The sequence below is a fragment of the Sinocyclocheilus grahami genome, unplaced genomic scaffold (assembly GCF_001515645.1).
Source record: "Sinocyclocheilus grahami isolate Dianchi unplaced genomic scaffold, SAMN03320097.WGS_v1.1 scaffold726.1, whole genome shotgun sequence".
Lineage (NCBI taxonomy): Eukaryota > Metazoa > Chordata > Actinopteri > Cypriniformes > Cyprinidae > Sinocyclocheilus > Sinocyclocheilus grahami.
In genome coordinates this window covers 40,312-58,834 of record NW_015505905.1, presented here as the reverse complement: position 1 = coordinate 58,834, position 18,523 = coordinate 40,312, and positions in this window count along the sequence as shown.

The following is an 18,523-nucleotide window of genomic DNA, read 5'->3' as shown; positions in this document are numbered from 1 at the left end:
AAGATTTTTTATGTAAGTGGCATTCCACAGAAAAAAATAACGTAGATGAAGATTGCAACTGGAATGTGTCCTGTGTGAATGCCCCCCTAAGAATGATTTAGAAAGGGAAAGAGTTAGTGTTAAGGAGTTTAGTGTTGGAATTGGAGTCAAGGTTAGGGTTAGAGATTAGGTCTAGGGTTTTATGAGTATTATAGTGTTAGGAATTAAAACGGCTTACTGTTTGGAGTAAATGCTTTACGTTATACTAGACTATAGTTGCCTGTTCTGAACTAAAAGCTGAGATCACCTATCAACTTTTAAGGGATGCAAGTCTCTTTTGCATAACTTTTATGAGCCATAATGTGTAGAATGCAAATATGAACCTCAGCGTCTGGGCTGTCTGATGTGCAGTGCTGATGAAAGGGATTTTTAATATTGCTGCTGGTAGAGTATGTTTGGTAAATTGTCAATGAGCTCAATGTGCTAAAACTTGGATGGCTGCATCTTGAATATACTTGAATTAATTTATGTTATTTATTTTATTAAAATGTCTGTGTTTACATCTAATTTAACGTTTGTTTTAAACACGCTTGTTAATTTTATCCGTGGCATTACCAGTGTATGCAGTGAAGTTTATGAACGGAATAACCTTTTATGAAAGTACTGTAATAGGTGCTAATTGCAGAGCTTTGCTTTGGATCTAATTAGGATAAATGTTCAATTACGATAGTGTTTTAGTAAAAGTGACCTGGATGTGCCAGCTCAAACCACGCTGTGCCAACACTACTCACAACCAGCAGTGTGTTATTGAGGAGCTCTATGTTACTATTTGATATCATTCATGGGATTTTCTGTTCAGAATGTGCTGTTTAAAATCCTCGGCTGTCGGGTTTTCTTGTTTTGGTAAGTAAAGGCCGGGACACACCAAGCCAACGGTCGGCTGTTGGCCAATGTCGGGCCGACGGCGAGCGACGGTTGGGCTAGTTTGTTTGGTGTGTTCCACTCGTCGGCTCTTGTCGGGCTCACGTCGGCGGCAGATTGCCCGATTCAACATGTTGAATCGGCGTCTGGGCCGTCGGGACCGTCGGGACCGTCGGCGCGAGTGAGAGCTCTGATTGGATGTTCAGTTTAGCAAACGAGTCAGTGCCCGAGAATTAAAGCGAAAGTGATGAAAACAAGCACGTAAATGAAGGCGGTACAAACAGAAGGCTGTTTAAATGTTACGTAATCTTTCCCAATCATTCTAATACGCAAATGTTTTCATAACAACATGAGCCGCTTAAAATGATTAAAGTTATCAACGTTACTGATATTCAAAATGGTAAGCAAGCGCTGCTTTGTTTACGTTTCGTATATCTGCGTTTATCTCGTATATCTTTGTTTAGGTTTCTCCTTTTGAATGACGAATATATATTATTGATAGCTGCTGATATAGACAGTTAATTCATCTCACTCATGCGCAGAACGCACGTGTTAGTTTGTCGTCGGCTGTAGTCTGTGCAGTGTGTTTGAGCGCAGCTTTTTGGTTCGACGCTGCCGACTTGAGGCGACAATACTGTCGGCTTTCATCGCCGCTAGTTTTTTGAAGTTTGCTTGGTGTGTCCCGGCCTTAAGAGAAACTGTAGTGACAGTGTTCTGACAGCCAGCTATGTTACTCCCACTGAAAACTGCGATAACCCAACTTTTATTCATCAGACCATTTCAGGTAATTTTGCCCAACCTACCATCACGACACAATGCCAAATATTATTTTTGCCTGGACTTTCATTCAGGAGAATGGTTTTTAATAGCAATAAAAGGCTTAAAACATCTAAACCGTCTCCAGAACTCTATTTGAGAATCTCGTTGAGAGGCGTCTGACCTTTCTGACTTCTGCTTCCATCTCCTGAGGGTTTCTAAACACAAGGTACCTTACACACCCCACACATACACTTCCACAGCATGACACTTCATGTCATTCCACACGGTCTCGTGTGAGATTCCAGAGCATAACCTTGTCATGTTTTGATCTAACCTAAGGTCATTCTTGAAAACTAAAAACTACACTGTAAAACTCCTTGTTTCTTCCCTGGTCTCGTCCAACAAAAGAAAGACTGTGACGGTGTTACTTAGCAACAGCAGAGAGAAGCATTGAGATAGAAACACGTGTTGACACGCCCGTGTGATTTTTGAATCAAAGGAATGAAAGTGTCAACAGCTGACACTTGATATGAGTTTTGATTAAAGTCAGTACATTTTGCTTTCAGAGTTTCTTGCCTTTGTCCTATAACTGTTTTGCTAGCGTCAATAGTTTTGCTGTCCTCACTTAAGGTGCTTTCACACTGACAGTGATTTAATTGCTGGAGGTTGTGAAGTTGCTGCACTGTTGTTTGCTTGTAGTTATTACTGCTTTACTGCAGTATTCAACTGTATCAGGGGATAGATCACGTGAGCGCAATTGTCTGCACTTCCATTGGTGGTTACCACACTGCATTGCTGATCGGTTGCATAAAGTCAAACAAGAGTTGCAAATTCTTGTTTCTGTGAACTTTGTGTATAATTGTGTAATGCACTGCTAGTAGCACCTAATGAAATTGTGAAAACATGTTTCCTATTACACTTCCCAAACATTTCTACTGATCATTTGACCATGACCTGTCTTTTTTGATTGTTCCAAAAGTAGTTCCATCTCCAACTCGTGCTATCAGTTCGATAAGAATTTGACATGTTGAACCATGCAAGCAACTTTTCTGAAAGCACCATAGAGCAACAATGTCTTCTCTTTAGGTCAACCTACAAAGCATTAAAATAATTCCTGATAATTCTCTGACTGCATTTCAGCACTGAAGAAATGCATTATCTGCATTGCCAATAGGAGCGATAGCAGAAATTTGCATAAATGCCTTATTTTATGGTATTTTTTTCTCTTTCAGGCCAACTACCTGCTACTTAACTTGGTAATAACACATCTGGTTTAGTGTCAGAAGCATCTAGGTTCACGCACTTGTTCACAGAGCAAAATCCGGAAGCAAGTTAGTACTTCTAAAGTCAATGTTTTTTTTTTTTTTTATGCCTGGGCCTGTGGTGAAAAGCTCAAGATATTTTCAAAATTTATTCAACAACATAAAATGCATCAGTAATACCACTTGCAATTAACCTTTACTTGTTTTGAAAAAGACATTTGCGATCAATTGGCAAACCAGGACTACAGAGGTTCATCATCACACCAAACAAGAAAACTCAACTACTAACTTTCACAGCTTTGTTCTGTTTATAATCGTGATCTGTTGTAAACTCTATCATTTATAATCATGCTCTATTGTAAACTAGTGTTGGTCTATTTTGTGCAGTGATCCAAAAGCCAATGGCAAAATCCTATTGGGTTTTTGTCAAAGGAACAAAGCTGATGTTAAATTCTAGGTTGGCCTACAAAAATTATGTCATCACTGCTGCACTCTATAGTTGTCTAAAATGAACAGAACATGAGTGGTGCTTGTCAAAAGTTCAACTAAAGGCATTTTCAGCACAAAAGAGCATATCAGACATTTACAGTTTAGACAGCTCCATTGATTATACTGTGAACGATAGTATTGTCATGTCGCTCCAGTAGAAGGAACCGCAGGTTAGCTCTTTACAGGGTAGGAGATATTAAGTCACAAAATATTTTGATATTCTCTTAATACAGTAAAGATCTACTCAAAGAGCGAGGATATAACAATAAAAAAAAAAATTGTGCAGCCCCATATAATCCATCAGTAGTTCTTTGCATCAGTGGGGCTGTATCCACCTTTAATTTTTTTTGTTTACTGATCTTTATCTTATTTTAGGCCAAAAAGAGAAAATATCTTTCTTTTTGTAGATACTCTTCATTAAAGTCTGTAGTTTGTGTAATAAAAGTACTCCATTGCACCATAGGAGTCACAAGCGTAGAGAGGCATGTACGAATTACTGTCTCTTGAGCCCTCTACTTCTGTTGCCCACATATAAAGGTCTCTGGGTGCCTATTTAACGGATCACAGCCATAGACGCCTTCATGTGCTGTAAAGTGCGAGTTTAAAGCCTCAGATTACCTGTGAACGGCCAACAAGAATAGTATGATTCTGAATGCTGCCACTATGGGATTTGAAAGTACTTATGGTGAAGTTTGCTTTTTCCTGTCTCGCTGCCACAAAACCGACTCCAACCACAGTGTGGGCATTTCCACCGCTCAGCTAAGTAAGCGTCAGAAGAAAAGCCCATCTGCCAACTGGGGGCTCGTCCGGGATCCTTCTGGAGATTATCGTTGCCTCCTCTCTAGCCAGTTTTGCAGACAGACCCCCATGCACTGATGTTCTGAGCTCAGGGACTCAACAGCTGTCTCGCAGTCGCGACTTCCTCTTTCATGTCGAGTGCTGATGTATTCAACAGTCTCATTCAAAGCACTTGGTTAATTGGAACTCTTGTGTTTTTCAAGTGTGGTGATTCATACTGTTACCTTTGCCCCCCTCAGTCATTGTGAAGGACAGCTCACTAAATGAAAATGGATTTATTAACATCAATGACTTTATTCCGCTATTTTTCTCCTTCAGCCTTCTGTGGGAATGTGAGAAAAGTCCAGCTTGCCTCCTGTCCATCTTCTCTCAACCCAGTTGCAGGTATTGATTTAAGATTACAAATGGCCACAGCGATGGCTCAATTCTCACCGAGCAACTAACTTCTAGAAAGCCGAACAGCTACTGTGAATTGTAGTGGTCAATTAATGAGGAGAATGTATGGTCTTGTCAGCCTGTCCGGTGTTTTTGGTTCTTATTGTCAACACAGCAAATGTTTTTTATTTGTAATCGAATACATTCCTCCTGTGACCTGAACTCATTATGCTTGCCTTTTCTTCTGAGGTTTCCAGGAACCGGAATGCCAAGACCTAAGCAATCCTCGGAATATTTATGAACCCCCATGGTCCCAAATGAGACAAAACAGGCTTTGAACAATTGACTTTTTAATGTTTCGTGATTTACTCTCCACTTCTGAACATAATTATGTGTGGATTGACAGTAATGGTTATAATTATAATAATTATAATTACAATAATGATTATACTTCTTAGAAGAGAGGCGAGTGGAACAAGAGCAGTTCTTTACAATGAGGGGAAAGCGATTTAAAAAATTGTCTTTTCTCAAACGTGTCTTTCTCTTTTCAAAATGACTGGTGTTTTTCTAAATATATTAATAATCCACTAACCATTCTTATCAAAAGCTTGCTATCTGCCTCTTGTCCTGCTGTTTAGCATCTTATGCAGCTCTAGTCTTATCAGTTTCACACAGTGAGGGGAGATGCTTGTAATGTGGAGTTCTTTTGGATATCCATATGCCTCTCCAAACTTTGTCCTGCAGAATATTTAAAGGATACATATTACGCACCTTTTTACAATATGTAATATAAGTCTCATGTGTCTCCAGAATGTGTCTGTGAAGTTTCAGCTCAAAATACCCAACAGATAATTTATTATATCATTTTGTAAATGCCTATTTTGAGTGAAAGCAGAAACACACTGTTTTCCATGCCTGTCTCTTTAAATGCAAATGAGCTGCTGCTCCCCGCCCCCTTTTCCAGAATAGAGCTGCGCCATTACAGCTCGTACCTGCTAAAAACATCTGTTTTGGTTCTGATTATCATGTTTATCGCACAGAAATCATGCGTTTTAAACCATATTAGTTTAAACTTCTGATATACGGTTTTCTGAGTGCACACGTACAGAAAGCGGCGGTCACAGCATGTGAGTACTAAACTATGTTCTCATTCACACACAAGTTTAGGTTAAAAACACACGGGTTACAAAAACAGTCGGTTATGTCTGTGAAGGTTTTAGATCTGTGTGGCAGCAGCAATTTACAATAAATAAATCAATAAATTCACTGCTTTCTTGTCTCCTCTGAGGCTGGGACACTAAATAGTGTTCTGTGCAGCCAAAGGCTGAACAGTTAGCATGTTTTCCTCAAACCTTCACCATGGCATTAGAGCTTGTACACTGTTGTCTCTTGCGAAATCAAAATGATGGCGCCGTGGGTGGAAACTTACAGATTAAAGGGCGGTAATATTATAATGAGATCCCCACGTCACTAGGGGAGCGACATCAGACGGGCTCGTTTTTTCAGACGCTTGCAGAAAAAGGCTTACCAAAAGAAAGTTACTGGGTTAATCTTGTTCACGTTTCCTTGGTTGGTAGATGCACTGGGGACCTGATTACAGCACTTAAAACCTGGAAGAGTCAGATTTTCATGATATGTCACCTTTAATGTATGACACTGGTTACCACAATCTTGAGTAACTGATATTATATAAAAAAAGGTTCTGCATTTCAGAACAGTTTTCTTGCACAATGGAGATCTAATATATGATTCCAAATGGCAAATGTATGATTTGTATGCCAGTGCCAGTTTACTGTAGTATAATGCAATCTGATGAGGACAAATAAATGTATAAACTATTGCTATTTTTATGCAATATTTATTAAAAATGTTTACAATATTTAAAATGAGAAACTGTATATAAACCATTAACAAGGCATGGATGGATATTGAAAATACATGAGGAGCCCGACATTTCAATTGACAAATTACTCTCTGGTTCTTGGCTTTCGGCCGCAATGCGTGCTTGATATATAGGCTATATCAAGAGTAATATATATTAATGTTGATCTTTAAGAGCACATAAACAATGGGTTCTTCAATATGTCCTCTATTAACTTGATGTAACCCTTCTGCGTTGATCTGAGCTGCGGCTCCTTTAGAGTTCATGCCAAGCATTTAATCTCTTCCTCCTACACAGGATGGCAGAAATACAGGTTAATCTGAGCTCACCGGCTGCTGCAGACACAAGATTTGAGGCTCTGACTGGCCAGTGAACAACTGTGAATTACTTTAACAGGTGTAAAATGTTTATATGTGTGCGACCTTCGTATTAGGCAAGTCATGATGTCTTCTATAATATGTTCATGCCTAATACCCGTTTCACATTGACCTTAACTTGTTTTATATCTAAATCACTCAATTAAATGTCCTCTATTTTGATTTGCCAACAGGTGATCCAAAAGTACTGATTGATGCTTGTAATTGTGACTTTTTATCTCACGAGTCTGAGAAAAGAAGTCAGAATTGCAAGATATAATCTCTCAATTGTGAGAAAAAGTCAGAATTGTGAACAGAATTGCAAAATGTTTTATCTTTTTATCACTTTGCAGTTGTGATAAAAAAAGTTTATATCTCAGAATTATGGGATATAATTGTGGGAGTTAATATCTCGCAATTCTGACTTCTTTTCTCAAAATTGTGAGATATAAACTCACAACTGTGAGTTATAAAGTCCAATTCCGAGTAAAAAAATACTTTCTATTTTCTTACAATTGCTAGTTTATACCTTACAATTCTGACTCGCAATTGCGTGTTATAAAGTCAGAATTGCCATTCTGAGAAAAACGAGTTTATATCTCGCAGTTATGACTTTACTCAGAATTGTGACTTTTTATCTCAGAATTGCGAGTTTGCACCACACAATTCTTACTTTTTCTCAGTTTCTATTGCCTCACAATTCTGACTTTTTTCTCAGAATTGCGGAAAAAAAAGAGTCAGAATTGTGAAAGGCAGTTACCCTTTTTTTTTTATTCAGTGGTGGAAATGGTCTTCCATATAGTATCACCTATGCTTGTCTGTGTTTGTAACATTTCAGACCAGAGTTTGTGAGGTGCGGTGTGGAATAGAAGCAGAGTCAAGTTGCATGATTGTGCCAATATTCAGTACCACAGCACTCTTGCTTTTTGTGGATTTTGCTTAAATATCACCTGACAAATGTGTGCAGGACATTATATTCTCATCTGTCTGTCAAACCCAGAATATTTGCACTTTTTTTTTTCTTTCTAAAAATGGATGTTCAGTGTTGATGAGAATGTTGGAGAGAAGCCAAACTGTCCAGAATTTTTGGATGACAAGGGTGAGATGTGTTAGTAATGTAGCATGAAATCAGTAGGGTAAATAAAGCTGTCTGTTATCTCTCTACCATGTGATGAGGCAGAAGCCAAAGGATTTAATAGGACTTACTCAAGAGGGAGTTGATGCCCGCAGGAGAATGCAAACGTCTTTCTGTCAAAAACCGTCAGACAGCTGCTTACTTTCTCTCCTGGCTTTCTCACCCCAGTTTTAATTCCTCACTGAACGACTGCAGAGATAAGTGATTTAGTTTGCATTACATTGTTGAAACAGTTTTCAACATAGCTGACATTAGTGACATTGCATATTTGTTGCATATAAATATGTCACAAATAATTGTTCTCCGCACTTTTTTTATGGAAATAGAATTTAATAGGCTGTGAAGACCCAGTGTGATCTCATGAGTATTCGTATGCATTTTACGTAAGGTGCGGTTCTACCACACAATGTACGGAAAAATAAATTAAATACATAATCAAACAGACGATGAACACTATTAACAGCAATTATTATATGATGCAATCAAACTTATAGCAAAATTTGGTAGTTCTGTAAGTTGTTTCAGGGTTGGCATCATCTGAGGTCCTCTGAGGAGTTGCATCATCTCTTCTCAGGTGTTCTGGATCCAGACTGAAGCTTGTGTAAATCCTAGTTACATCCCGTGGCAAAAACAGAGAAACAAATAGAGACATAATTAGCGTAGCTGCTGTTACAACCAAGCAAAATCGATTTGTTTAACACAAACTAAAGAATAATAATGCGCATTTGATCAGATATAACTGCAGTACAAGATTATGAGATGCATTATTTGAATGCTTGGCCAAAGAGATGTGTCTTTAATCTAGATTTAAACAGAGAGAGTGTGTCTGAACCCCGAACGGTATCAGGAAGGCTATTCCAGAGTTTGGGAGTCAAATGCGAAAAAGCTCTACCTCCTTTAGTGGACTTTGCTATCCTAGGTACTACCAAAAGTCCAGAGTTTTGCGACCTTTGGGAGCGTGATGGATTGTAGCGTGGTAGAAGACTAGTTAGATACGCAGGAGCTAACCCATTAAGGGCCTTGTAGGTAAGTAATAACATTTTTTAACTGATACAGAACTTAATAGGTAGCCAGTGCAGAGACTGTAAAATTGGGGTAATATGATCATATTTTCTTGACCTGGTAAGGACTCTAGCCGCTGCATTTTGGACCACCTGTAGCTTGTTTATTGAAGATGCAGGACAACCACCTAGCAGTGCATTACAATAGTCCAGTCTAGAGGTCATGAATGCATGAACTAGCTTTTCTGCATCAGAAACAGGTAACATGTTTCGTAACTTGGCAGTGTTTCTAAGATGGAAGAATGCTGTTTTTGTAACATGGGAAATATGATTTTCAAAAGACAAGTTGCTATCTAAAATATAGTACTAACGGATCCTAACGGATGTACTGTTAGGAAGTAACAGAATCTCTTGGATTACAATTTGCAACTAGACGGATGTACTGTGTACTGCTTTTTGGTCCAATAAGTAATATCTCAAAATTATTGGTCATCCAATCTTTTACATTTTTAACACTCTGTTGTAGATAGTTTAGAAGTTTCATCTGGTCTTGTTGAGATATCTAAAATGTAAATCATTTATGTACCTGGACCTTAAAATAAAGTGGGACCTGTTTACCCATTACTTGTAATGATAATAATAATAATAATAATTATATATATATATATTATTTTATTTAATTTTTTTCTTGTGGCACACAGTAATTTAAAAAAGATCATAAATTCCACCATGGTGGATATGAAGTAGAAAATGTATTCGGAGAATATCCTGTGGCACCGAACCGAATGATGTCAAAGAGTTCAATCTCTTTAAATAAATTAAGCTACAAATCTTTAGGCATTCTAAGTTTTAACATGCAACCAAAAAGCACATTTCACTTCCCGTATACACACACACATGTATATAAAACCACCTGAAATTTTAAGTTAATATTTGAATAATTTACTAACACATCTGCATGTTCTTAGTTTTCTGATATCAGTTAATGGTGACACCTTTTTCATATGATGCCACATTTCTATTTTGTTCAGAGTGATTTTTTCCAGGATGAATATGGCCCCATGCATAGGACACAAGTGGTCATTGAATAGTTGGATGAGTATGCAAATTATGTGAATCATATGGCCTTCACAGTCACCATCTCAGCCCATTTGTACACCCATGGGAGATTCTGGACCAGTGTTAGACAGTGCTCTCCACCATCATCAAAACAGCAAATGAGGGAATATCTTTTGGCTGACTGGTGTTCCAGAGACTGCAGAATCAATGCCAAGAGAAACTAAAGCGGATCTGGCAGCATGTGGTGGCTCGACACCCTACTTTATGACACTTTATGTTGGGTTTTCTTTTAATTTGTCGCCCATCTGTGTGTATAGTATACAAACTATAGGTATGTGTTCCCACATATATCAGATAACTTTTTTTTTCATCACCTCGAGCTCAGTCTGTTGTGGCCAACTCTGTTTTGTGGACCACATTATGACAACTGCCAGGTCCTGCCACTTTCTCCACAGCACAAGGACTATAAGGCCCATCCTCAGCACCTACTCTACAAAGCTTCAGGCTCCAGTCTTTTCTGGAAACTTTTTTATTGCCGGACAACCAGCATCTGCCACCCAACCCCTCGAGGGCTTTCAAAATACTGTTTGTTTTTCAGCCTGCAGAAATTCTCTCACATTACTCTTCTCAGGTCTCTTCACCGGCTGCCAATATCTGCAAGAATTCAATTGGAAACACCGTTTCTGGCTCACACTGATGCCAATGCTCCCCTGCCCCCATTACCTCCATGCCTTTATCGAGCTGTGTCGTTCCACGTGTTCCTGCCTGTTCAGCTCCAGAAACGTCTTCATCCTTGTTTTTGACTTTCACATAGGGAACTTTTACGTTACATCTCCTAACTTTTACATTCCCACAATATACAAATCCTGCGTATAACATTATTAGTAAACAACATTAGTAACAAATTAGTAAAAAAAAAAAAAAAACCTCCAGTGCAGATAATTTGACAAAAGTTTTTGTCTTCAGTAATTCTGCTTGAGTGTTTGTGTGTTTGGGGTTTCAAAGTCAGTTCATAATCAGTAATATTATTGATTTGACTGTACTGACAGTATCAGATGAGAACAAAACTTGAACTGAAATGAGATGGATGATTGTATGCTTCATAGCTGAATTGAATTAGTTAATTCATAAACTTCAACAGGTATTAAACTGAATTGAGTTTATGATTGACACTTTTGTCTTCTGTAGAGCTGTTGTATAGCTGCATTGAATGTTTTATAATTGATGCAACATTGACAATGTTATTGAACTGATCTGAATCAACACTTAACTGACTTCAGACAAAAAAAAGTGACACTTGTTAAATTGAGTTTTCATAACTGATTGCCTTTGCAATATTGGCACCGTTATTGAACCAACGTGAATCAGCACTGAACTAAATTGAGCTGAATAATGACACTATTGTCTTCTGTAAATTTGCTGAACAGCTGAAATTGGGTTTGTTTCATAATTAATAAATTTTTACAACATCATGCAATTCTGCCTCCATTGCTGATAAATAACTGTATGATGTACTATTCTAGAGAGCGAGAGAAAAAAGCTTCAAACATCTTCATGGAAGCACTAGTCAAAGGGTGAGAGAATTGGAAAACTATACACCACAGAGAAAGCTTATATGTGTAAAAAGAAAAAAAAAGTGTAAAAATGCAGTGCTGTAACTTTGTACAGACATTCAGCGCTGAACTGATTCATGCTCCTTTGACCATTGCTGACTCGTGCCTCCTACAAGCGCTGAAAACAAACAGCCCTCCTGTAAACAGCTAAGCCCGAACACAAGATGTCCTGGGGGTGTCAGGGAGCAAGGGATGTTGATAGGTCATGGGAGAGAAAGAGAGAGAGTGTTTTCAACACAAGACAGAGTGCAGTTCAAGCTCTGTTAAAGTGAAATGAAAAACATTTCCCTCCACCATCCTCACGTCCACCATCTGACCTCTACGGACACTGGATTGTTTTAGTTTTATTTTTTCAGGGCTCAGTGAATGGTTGGGAAAATTGTAGAGTAAGAATCTATCAGCGTGGAACAACTGACCTTACATAACCGATGGCAAGTGTAATAAATCAGCATAATACTCACTTTGTGGATTCTGGGGCCAAAAGCTGCTGACGTGTTTGTACTAGTATGCTGCTAATCTGGGAACATGACAATGAAATCTTTCTTACAGGATCGGAGTAGTTTAGCAAAAAAGGAAAATTATTTACATACACCCTGTTGTCATTCCATGACTTTTCACTGTAAAACAAAAGATGCTAAAATGTTCAGCTCTTTCGCATAAAACAATGTAGTTTTTTTTTAAATAAAAAGTATTATAAAAATATTAATAATAATAAAAAAATTGGTCTTAAAAACATCAGTGTCAAGTCAAGTCACCTTTATTTATATAGCGCTTTTAACGATACAGATTGTGTCAAAGCAACTGAACAGCATTAATTAGGAAAATAGTGTGTCCATAATGAAAAATGACAATAGTAAACACTAATTTTTCAGTTAAAGGCAGTTCATCATTGAATTCAGTGATGTTATCATCCAGCTCAGTTCAGTTTAAATCGTATCTGTGCAATCATTTGCAATCAAGTCAACGATATCGCTGGAAATGAAGTGTCCCCAACTAAGCAAGCCAGAGGCGACAGCGGCAAGGAACCAAAACTCCATCGGTGACAGAATGGAGAAAAAACCTTGGGAGAAACTAGGCTCAGTCGGGGGGCCAGTTCTCCTCTGACCAGACGAACCAGCAGTTCAATTCCAGGCTGCAGCAAAGTCATATTGTGCAGAGGACTCACCTGGCTCCTGTGGTCTTGTCCCAGTGGTCGTCTGAGACAAGGTCTTTACTGGGGATCTGTATCTGGGGCTCACTGTATCAGTGTCACATGATCCTTCAGAAATCATTCTAATTTGATTGATAATCTGATTTGCTGCTCAAGAAAAACAAACAAAAAGCATTATTATCAATGTTGAAAATAGGTTTTCTGCTTAATATTTTTGTGAAAACCGTGATAAAGTTTGTATGAAGTAATAATACAGAATAAAGAATAAAGAAATTGCAATAAAGTGACAATAAAGACATTTATAATGTTACAAATTATTTCTGTAAAAAAAAAAAAAATGCTGTTTTTCAAATGTTCTATTCATGAAAGAATCCTGAAAGTTAAATGCAGTATACAGTTTCCAAATAAGCAGAAAATAACCTTTTCAGCAATAAGAACCATTATTAATAATTGATAGTTGATTGAGCAGCAAATCAGCATATTAGAATGATTTCTGAAGGATCATGTGATGCTGAAGACTGGAGTAATTATGCTGAAAATTCAGCTTTGTAAGCGACAGCATATTAAAATAGAAAACGTTTCTTTTAAATTGTAATAATATTTCACAATATCACTGTTTGTATTGTAATTTGGATTTAAAATGAATGCATCCTTGGTGAGCATAAGTGATTTCTTTCCAAAACAAGCGAAAAAAAAATCATAATTGCTTTTGACTGGCAGTGTATGCATACTTCAGAACAGCTCTGCGGCATCACTGTGAAAAGAAAGTGCTTTTCGGTAAAACATTCCACAGCGTTTACAATTACGACCAGTGTTACTCTCCTTTTGATTGAAATGTTCCAGTTCGCAGCTTTTCCCGAAGTATCAAGGTCTCGGGCTGCCAAGTAACATCAACCCAAATGATGTGAACACTGTGCTCATTATGTAGCCCTGCTGCCCTGCTGTTTTTCACCAGCACTACAGTGGACAGATGGTCACAAACACTGACCAGCTATTTCCTGGTCACCTGAGCAGCGAGGAGCGGCTCACTTTGAGCTGGCTTCCTGCCTGCCTCCGTGGGTCCTGGGAAGGGTCAGCGTGAGCCAGCATGTGAAAGGAGCCATACTGCCATATTTGTTATTCCAGCAAAGTCGAGAACAGGCCACCAACATCTTTTTGTGAATGAGGAACGTCGGTTTACAAGGTCTAATCAGATTTCAGCATAGCGTTAGAGTTACGTCGTACTGGCTTGAAACGGCCACCAAAGCCTGTAAATATTAAGCGACGGATTCTTAGCAACCTAACGCAACAACAAAGAAATTTATGAGCGATTAGGGAATGAACCGTTCTGGTTGATGTTTAAAGCAATGCGCTGTTCATTTGATCCTGAAGGATAAACAACAATGTTGGAAAAAAGACAAGAGCCTTCATTCGTCGAGAAACAAGGCAGTTTTCAGAGCAGATGTTCCTGTTTTAGAGGAGGCTCCAGGAGATAAGGTTTGAATTATGAAGGGAAATATTTATCCAGGCAGAGGAATATTACTCTTCCCCATCACTCGGCCACACATTTGCACAGGCAAGACACGATATCCTGGGGAAGTGGAGGAGTGGACCTCATTTGTTGCCAGGGGTGATAAAGCGAACCCAAGATCAGCCAGTCAGATATACAATGACAAATAAGTGTCTCTGACTGCTTACATGTATTACTGGTCAAAGATTTCTGAATAATTACGATTTTTAAAAAATGTTTTTTAAACTTTTTTGATAGATGTAAGTCTTATGCTTACTAAGGCTGCATTAAATCGGTAATATTATGAAACATTATCAGAACCGGGTTTTATTTCAATATATTGTAACATGTAATTTATTCCTGTGATGCAACGCTGAATTTTCAGCAGCCGTTACCCCAGTGTCATATGATATACACATTAGAAATACATAAATAAATAAAAGAATAAGAAATACATATAGGAAACGAATAGCTTTGTTCAGCAAGGATGTATTAAATTGATCAAAAGTGTCTGTAAAAACATTTATAATGTTACAAATATGTCTCTTTGAAATAAATGCTGTTCTTTCGAGCTTTCTATTCATCTAAGAATTCTGTTTTGAACACTGATGAAAATTAGAACCATTATAATAATACATAAAATAATTGTTTATTTGGAGGAGTGCAGGAGGACTAGTCTCAGTAACTAATTACACAAATGTGACCCTGGACCACAAAACCAGTTATAAGTCGCATGGGTATATTTGTAGCAATAGCCAACAATACATATATGGGATATTAAATCATTAGGATATTGAGTAAAAATTATGTTCCATGAAGATATTTTGTAAATTTCCTACCGTAAATATATTTTTGATTAGTAATATGCATTGCTAAGAACTCCGTTTGGACAACTTTAAAGGCAATTTTCTCAATATTTAGATTTTTTTGCACCCTCAGATTCCAGATTTTCAAATAGTTGTATCTCGGCCAAATATTGTCCGATCCTAACAAACCATAAATCAGTGGAAAGCTTATTTATTCAGCTTTCAGATGAGGTATAAATCTCAATTTACTAAAACTGACCCTTACGTTACGACTGGTTTTGTGGTCCAGCGACAAAATGCTTGTTTTCTCTAGCAATAGTTTTGTATGTTAAAATGTAGGCAAATCAAGATTTTTGTCAATTTTCTTGCCAAAATTAAATTCCGCAATTATCATATCTTTGCTATGGATTATAGCTTTCATATGTTCATAAAAGGTTCACAGATGCTCAATTAGTGAGCTGATTTTGGTTTCAGACATCTTGTTCAAAACCGTCTTAGATTAATATAATGTTTGTGAATTCTGTCCTCCACAATAAAATGCCACTATTATATTTTTGTGATAGCTTTGTTGTTAGGACAAGGGTAGAGTGTATGTCATATTTTTAAATCTATGCACTTTATTAACTGTCAGCCAAAACAACTTCTAATCATATTTCTGTGCATTATATTAATTAATCATATTTCTGTGCATTATATTCATGTTTTTCATAGTTGTTTGACCATATAATATGCCATTTAATATGCAACGACTAAACTCACCCTGACAAATTTCATTCAAGTAAAAAGTGTGACAACTAGCCCCGGTCTTCCCTATAATGTTATATAGTCTTGGCAAGACCTGCTCTTTAGCAGGTTCTAAGATTGCTCAAGTTATTCCGTTTTAAATCATGCCGTTTGATTGCATTTTATGATCACCCCACTTTCATGGCTTATTCTCTTCTGCATCATGATATGCATAACTTCAGCTCCTATCTGTCGAATAATAATCTTTTGGTGAATAAATCTTATCAGCTGTGAAATTTGGCACTGAGCGTCTGTTGGCTGATGACATATGAAGATAAAATGGTATGTCAGAATGTCAACTGTGATGCTCGAAGTTTTAGATTTCAGTCTAAATAAAGCATAAATGAAATGTCACGACTATATTGACGTTAATGAAATATCCCATTATCCCGGGCCTCCAAGATGAATTTAAAAAATCATTAAGAGATACATTAACACAGATCAAGCTACTCAGCTTACCAGAGGAAAAACATATTTTCTCCACCCAGCCGTGAGATTAATGGCTTTATAAACATGATTAATGAGCGTTATTTGTGTTGACAGCTCTTGAGTGACATGTTACAGGTGTGAGGTAGCCCACAACAGCTTCCTCTTAAAAGAGACTTTACAGCTGTCTCCTTCATACCAAACTACCTTCTCCATCAGCGGCAGAATGCCATGACTGGGAGTCAGAGCCTTCCAGTGTGATGATAAACATTTTCCAGGCTTACAAGGAAAGTTTTTGTTCACTTCCAAACCATGGAGTGCTCATGGTCCTTAACATTCCCAACGGACCGGCCCAACTGAAGAAATAGTTAAGCTGTCATCCAGCAATCAGACACAGCAGCCCACCAGACATCCAGAGCAGTTGGCAGGATCCATGACAACAACAAAAATCAAAAGGATGAAAAACAACTGGAATCGGGATTCATGTAACAAGAATTTAGACGAGCTGACAGAACATGTCAGTAGTTTAAACTTCATATCTCGAATTCCTTGATCCTCACCCCTTAATTTCTTCCTGGCTTTATTTGATCTTTATTAAAACGAGTTAAATGGCTGTTTCTTCAACCATGGACACTTTTGGCCCAGTGGACATTTAGAAAATAAACGTTCCTCAAACACTTTTCACACTCTCGCTAGTTTATTTGTCTGCATGTTAGACAGCGGACGCTCACAAGAGAATTCTGCCATTTTTGTATTGCAAAATTGTTAGTTGTGATAGAAAAATAAAATAAAACAAAATATATAAATATATATATTTATAATGTAAATACTCCATATTTAAAATGTCTGTTTTTTTCAGTCTTTGTTCATTTTAAAACTGTCTGTAGTAGTATGTTTGTATTAGTGCTGTCAAACGATTAATCACGATTAATCGCATCCAAAATAAAAGTTTTTGTTTACATAATATATGTGTGTGTGCTGTGTATATTTATTATGTATATATACATACAAACATATGCATGTGCATATTTAATAAAAATATGTTGGTTATATATTAAATATATGTATATATATAATATAAATATATTTATACATGTAAATATTTTCAAAATATATACTGTATATGTGTGTATTTATATATACATAATAAATAAACAGTACACATATATATCTTATGTAAACTAAAACTTTTATTTTGGAATGCGATTAATCGCGATTAATCGTTCGACAGCACTAGTTTGTAGTAAATTGTTTGTAGTAGTATCAGTATCTTTTTTTATAATTTTTAATAAGAAACAAACTTGGGCAAAGCTAAAATAATAAAAACCATATGTAAAAGGCATTTGAAAAGAGCAAAAATCAATTCAGAAGGCATACAAATTCAGTTTTAATGTATTCTTCATACAAGAGATTTTTTTTTTAAATAAATAATTGAAGTGTTTTAAACAAAAACACTCAAACAGTAAATGATGTTAACATTTTTGCATATGATTTTTGTCCAGAAAGACCTCAAACCTATTTCCCTCAGGGCAGTCAGTTCTCAGGCGTTCTCTGTCTTGCTCAAGGGCACGATGCTGATAGAACAGGACTGTAATCTCAGTAACTCTCCGGTTCACGGATCACTTACGACAGAACAGGCAACCTTTGTGTAAATGGCCCAGCTCCTATAGCATCAGACTGCCACTAGACCCGCAAATTAGTCGGCCAAGAGGGAAACATTTCAAGCCACCAGCATTCCTCTGTGCTCTCCTGTCTAGGCCATAACCTCACCTGTGCTGAGAGACTCGGATCAGACGGCGCTTGAATCCTCGGCCACCTACATGTAAAGAGCTATAGCTACGTTTCAAAACCCCAAAGCTATATAACGAAATGATGGGAATTCATTATAGAAATGCTTATTTTTCTCTGCAATATTTGTTTTCATTTAATGAACAGCTACTTTACAAATCTATGAGCTACTGATAATTTAAAGTAGTTAAACTACAGTCAGTGAAGCTACAGTGAACTTTTTAAGGCAGCAAGATCAATTAAGTTGGTTATAAAAAAAGTATTCAATAAAGTTAAAAATATTTATCCGGCACAAAACAATAATTTGAACTAATACATTTACATTAAATGAAACACTTACGGTATAATGCACATAAATAAACATAGGATAAACAGCAGCATTTAACGAAACTTTTATTTTACTACAAAAACAACACAAAATGCCACACAGAGGCCTCTAGGAAAACGACTGA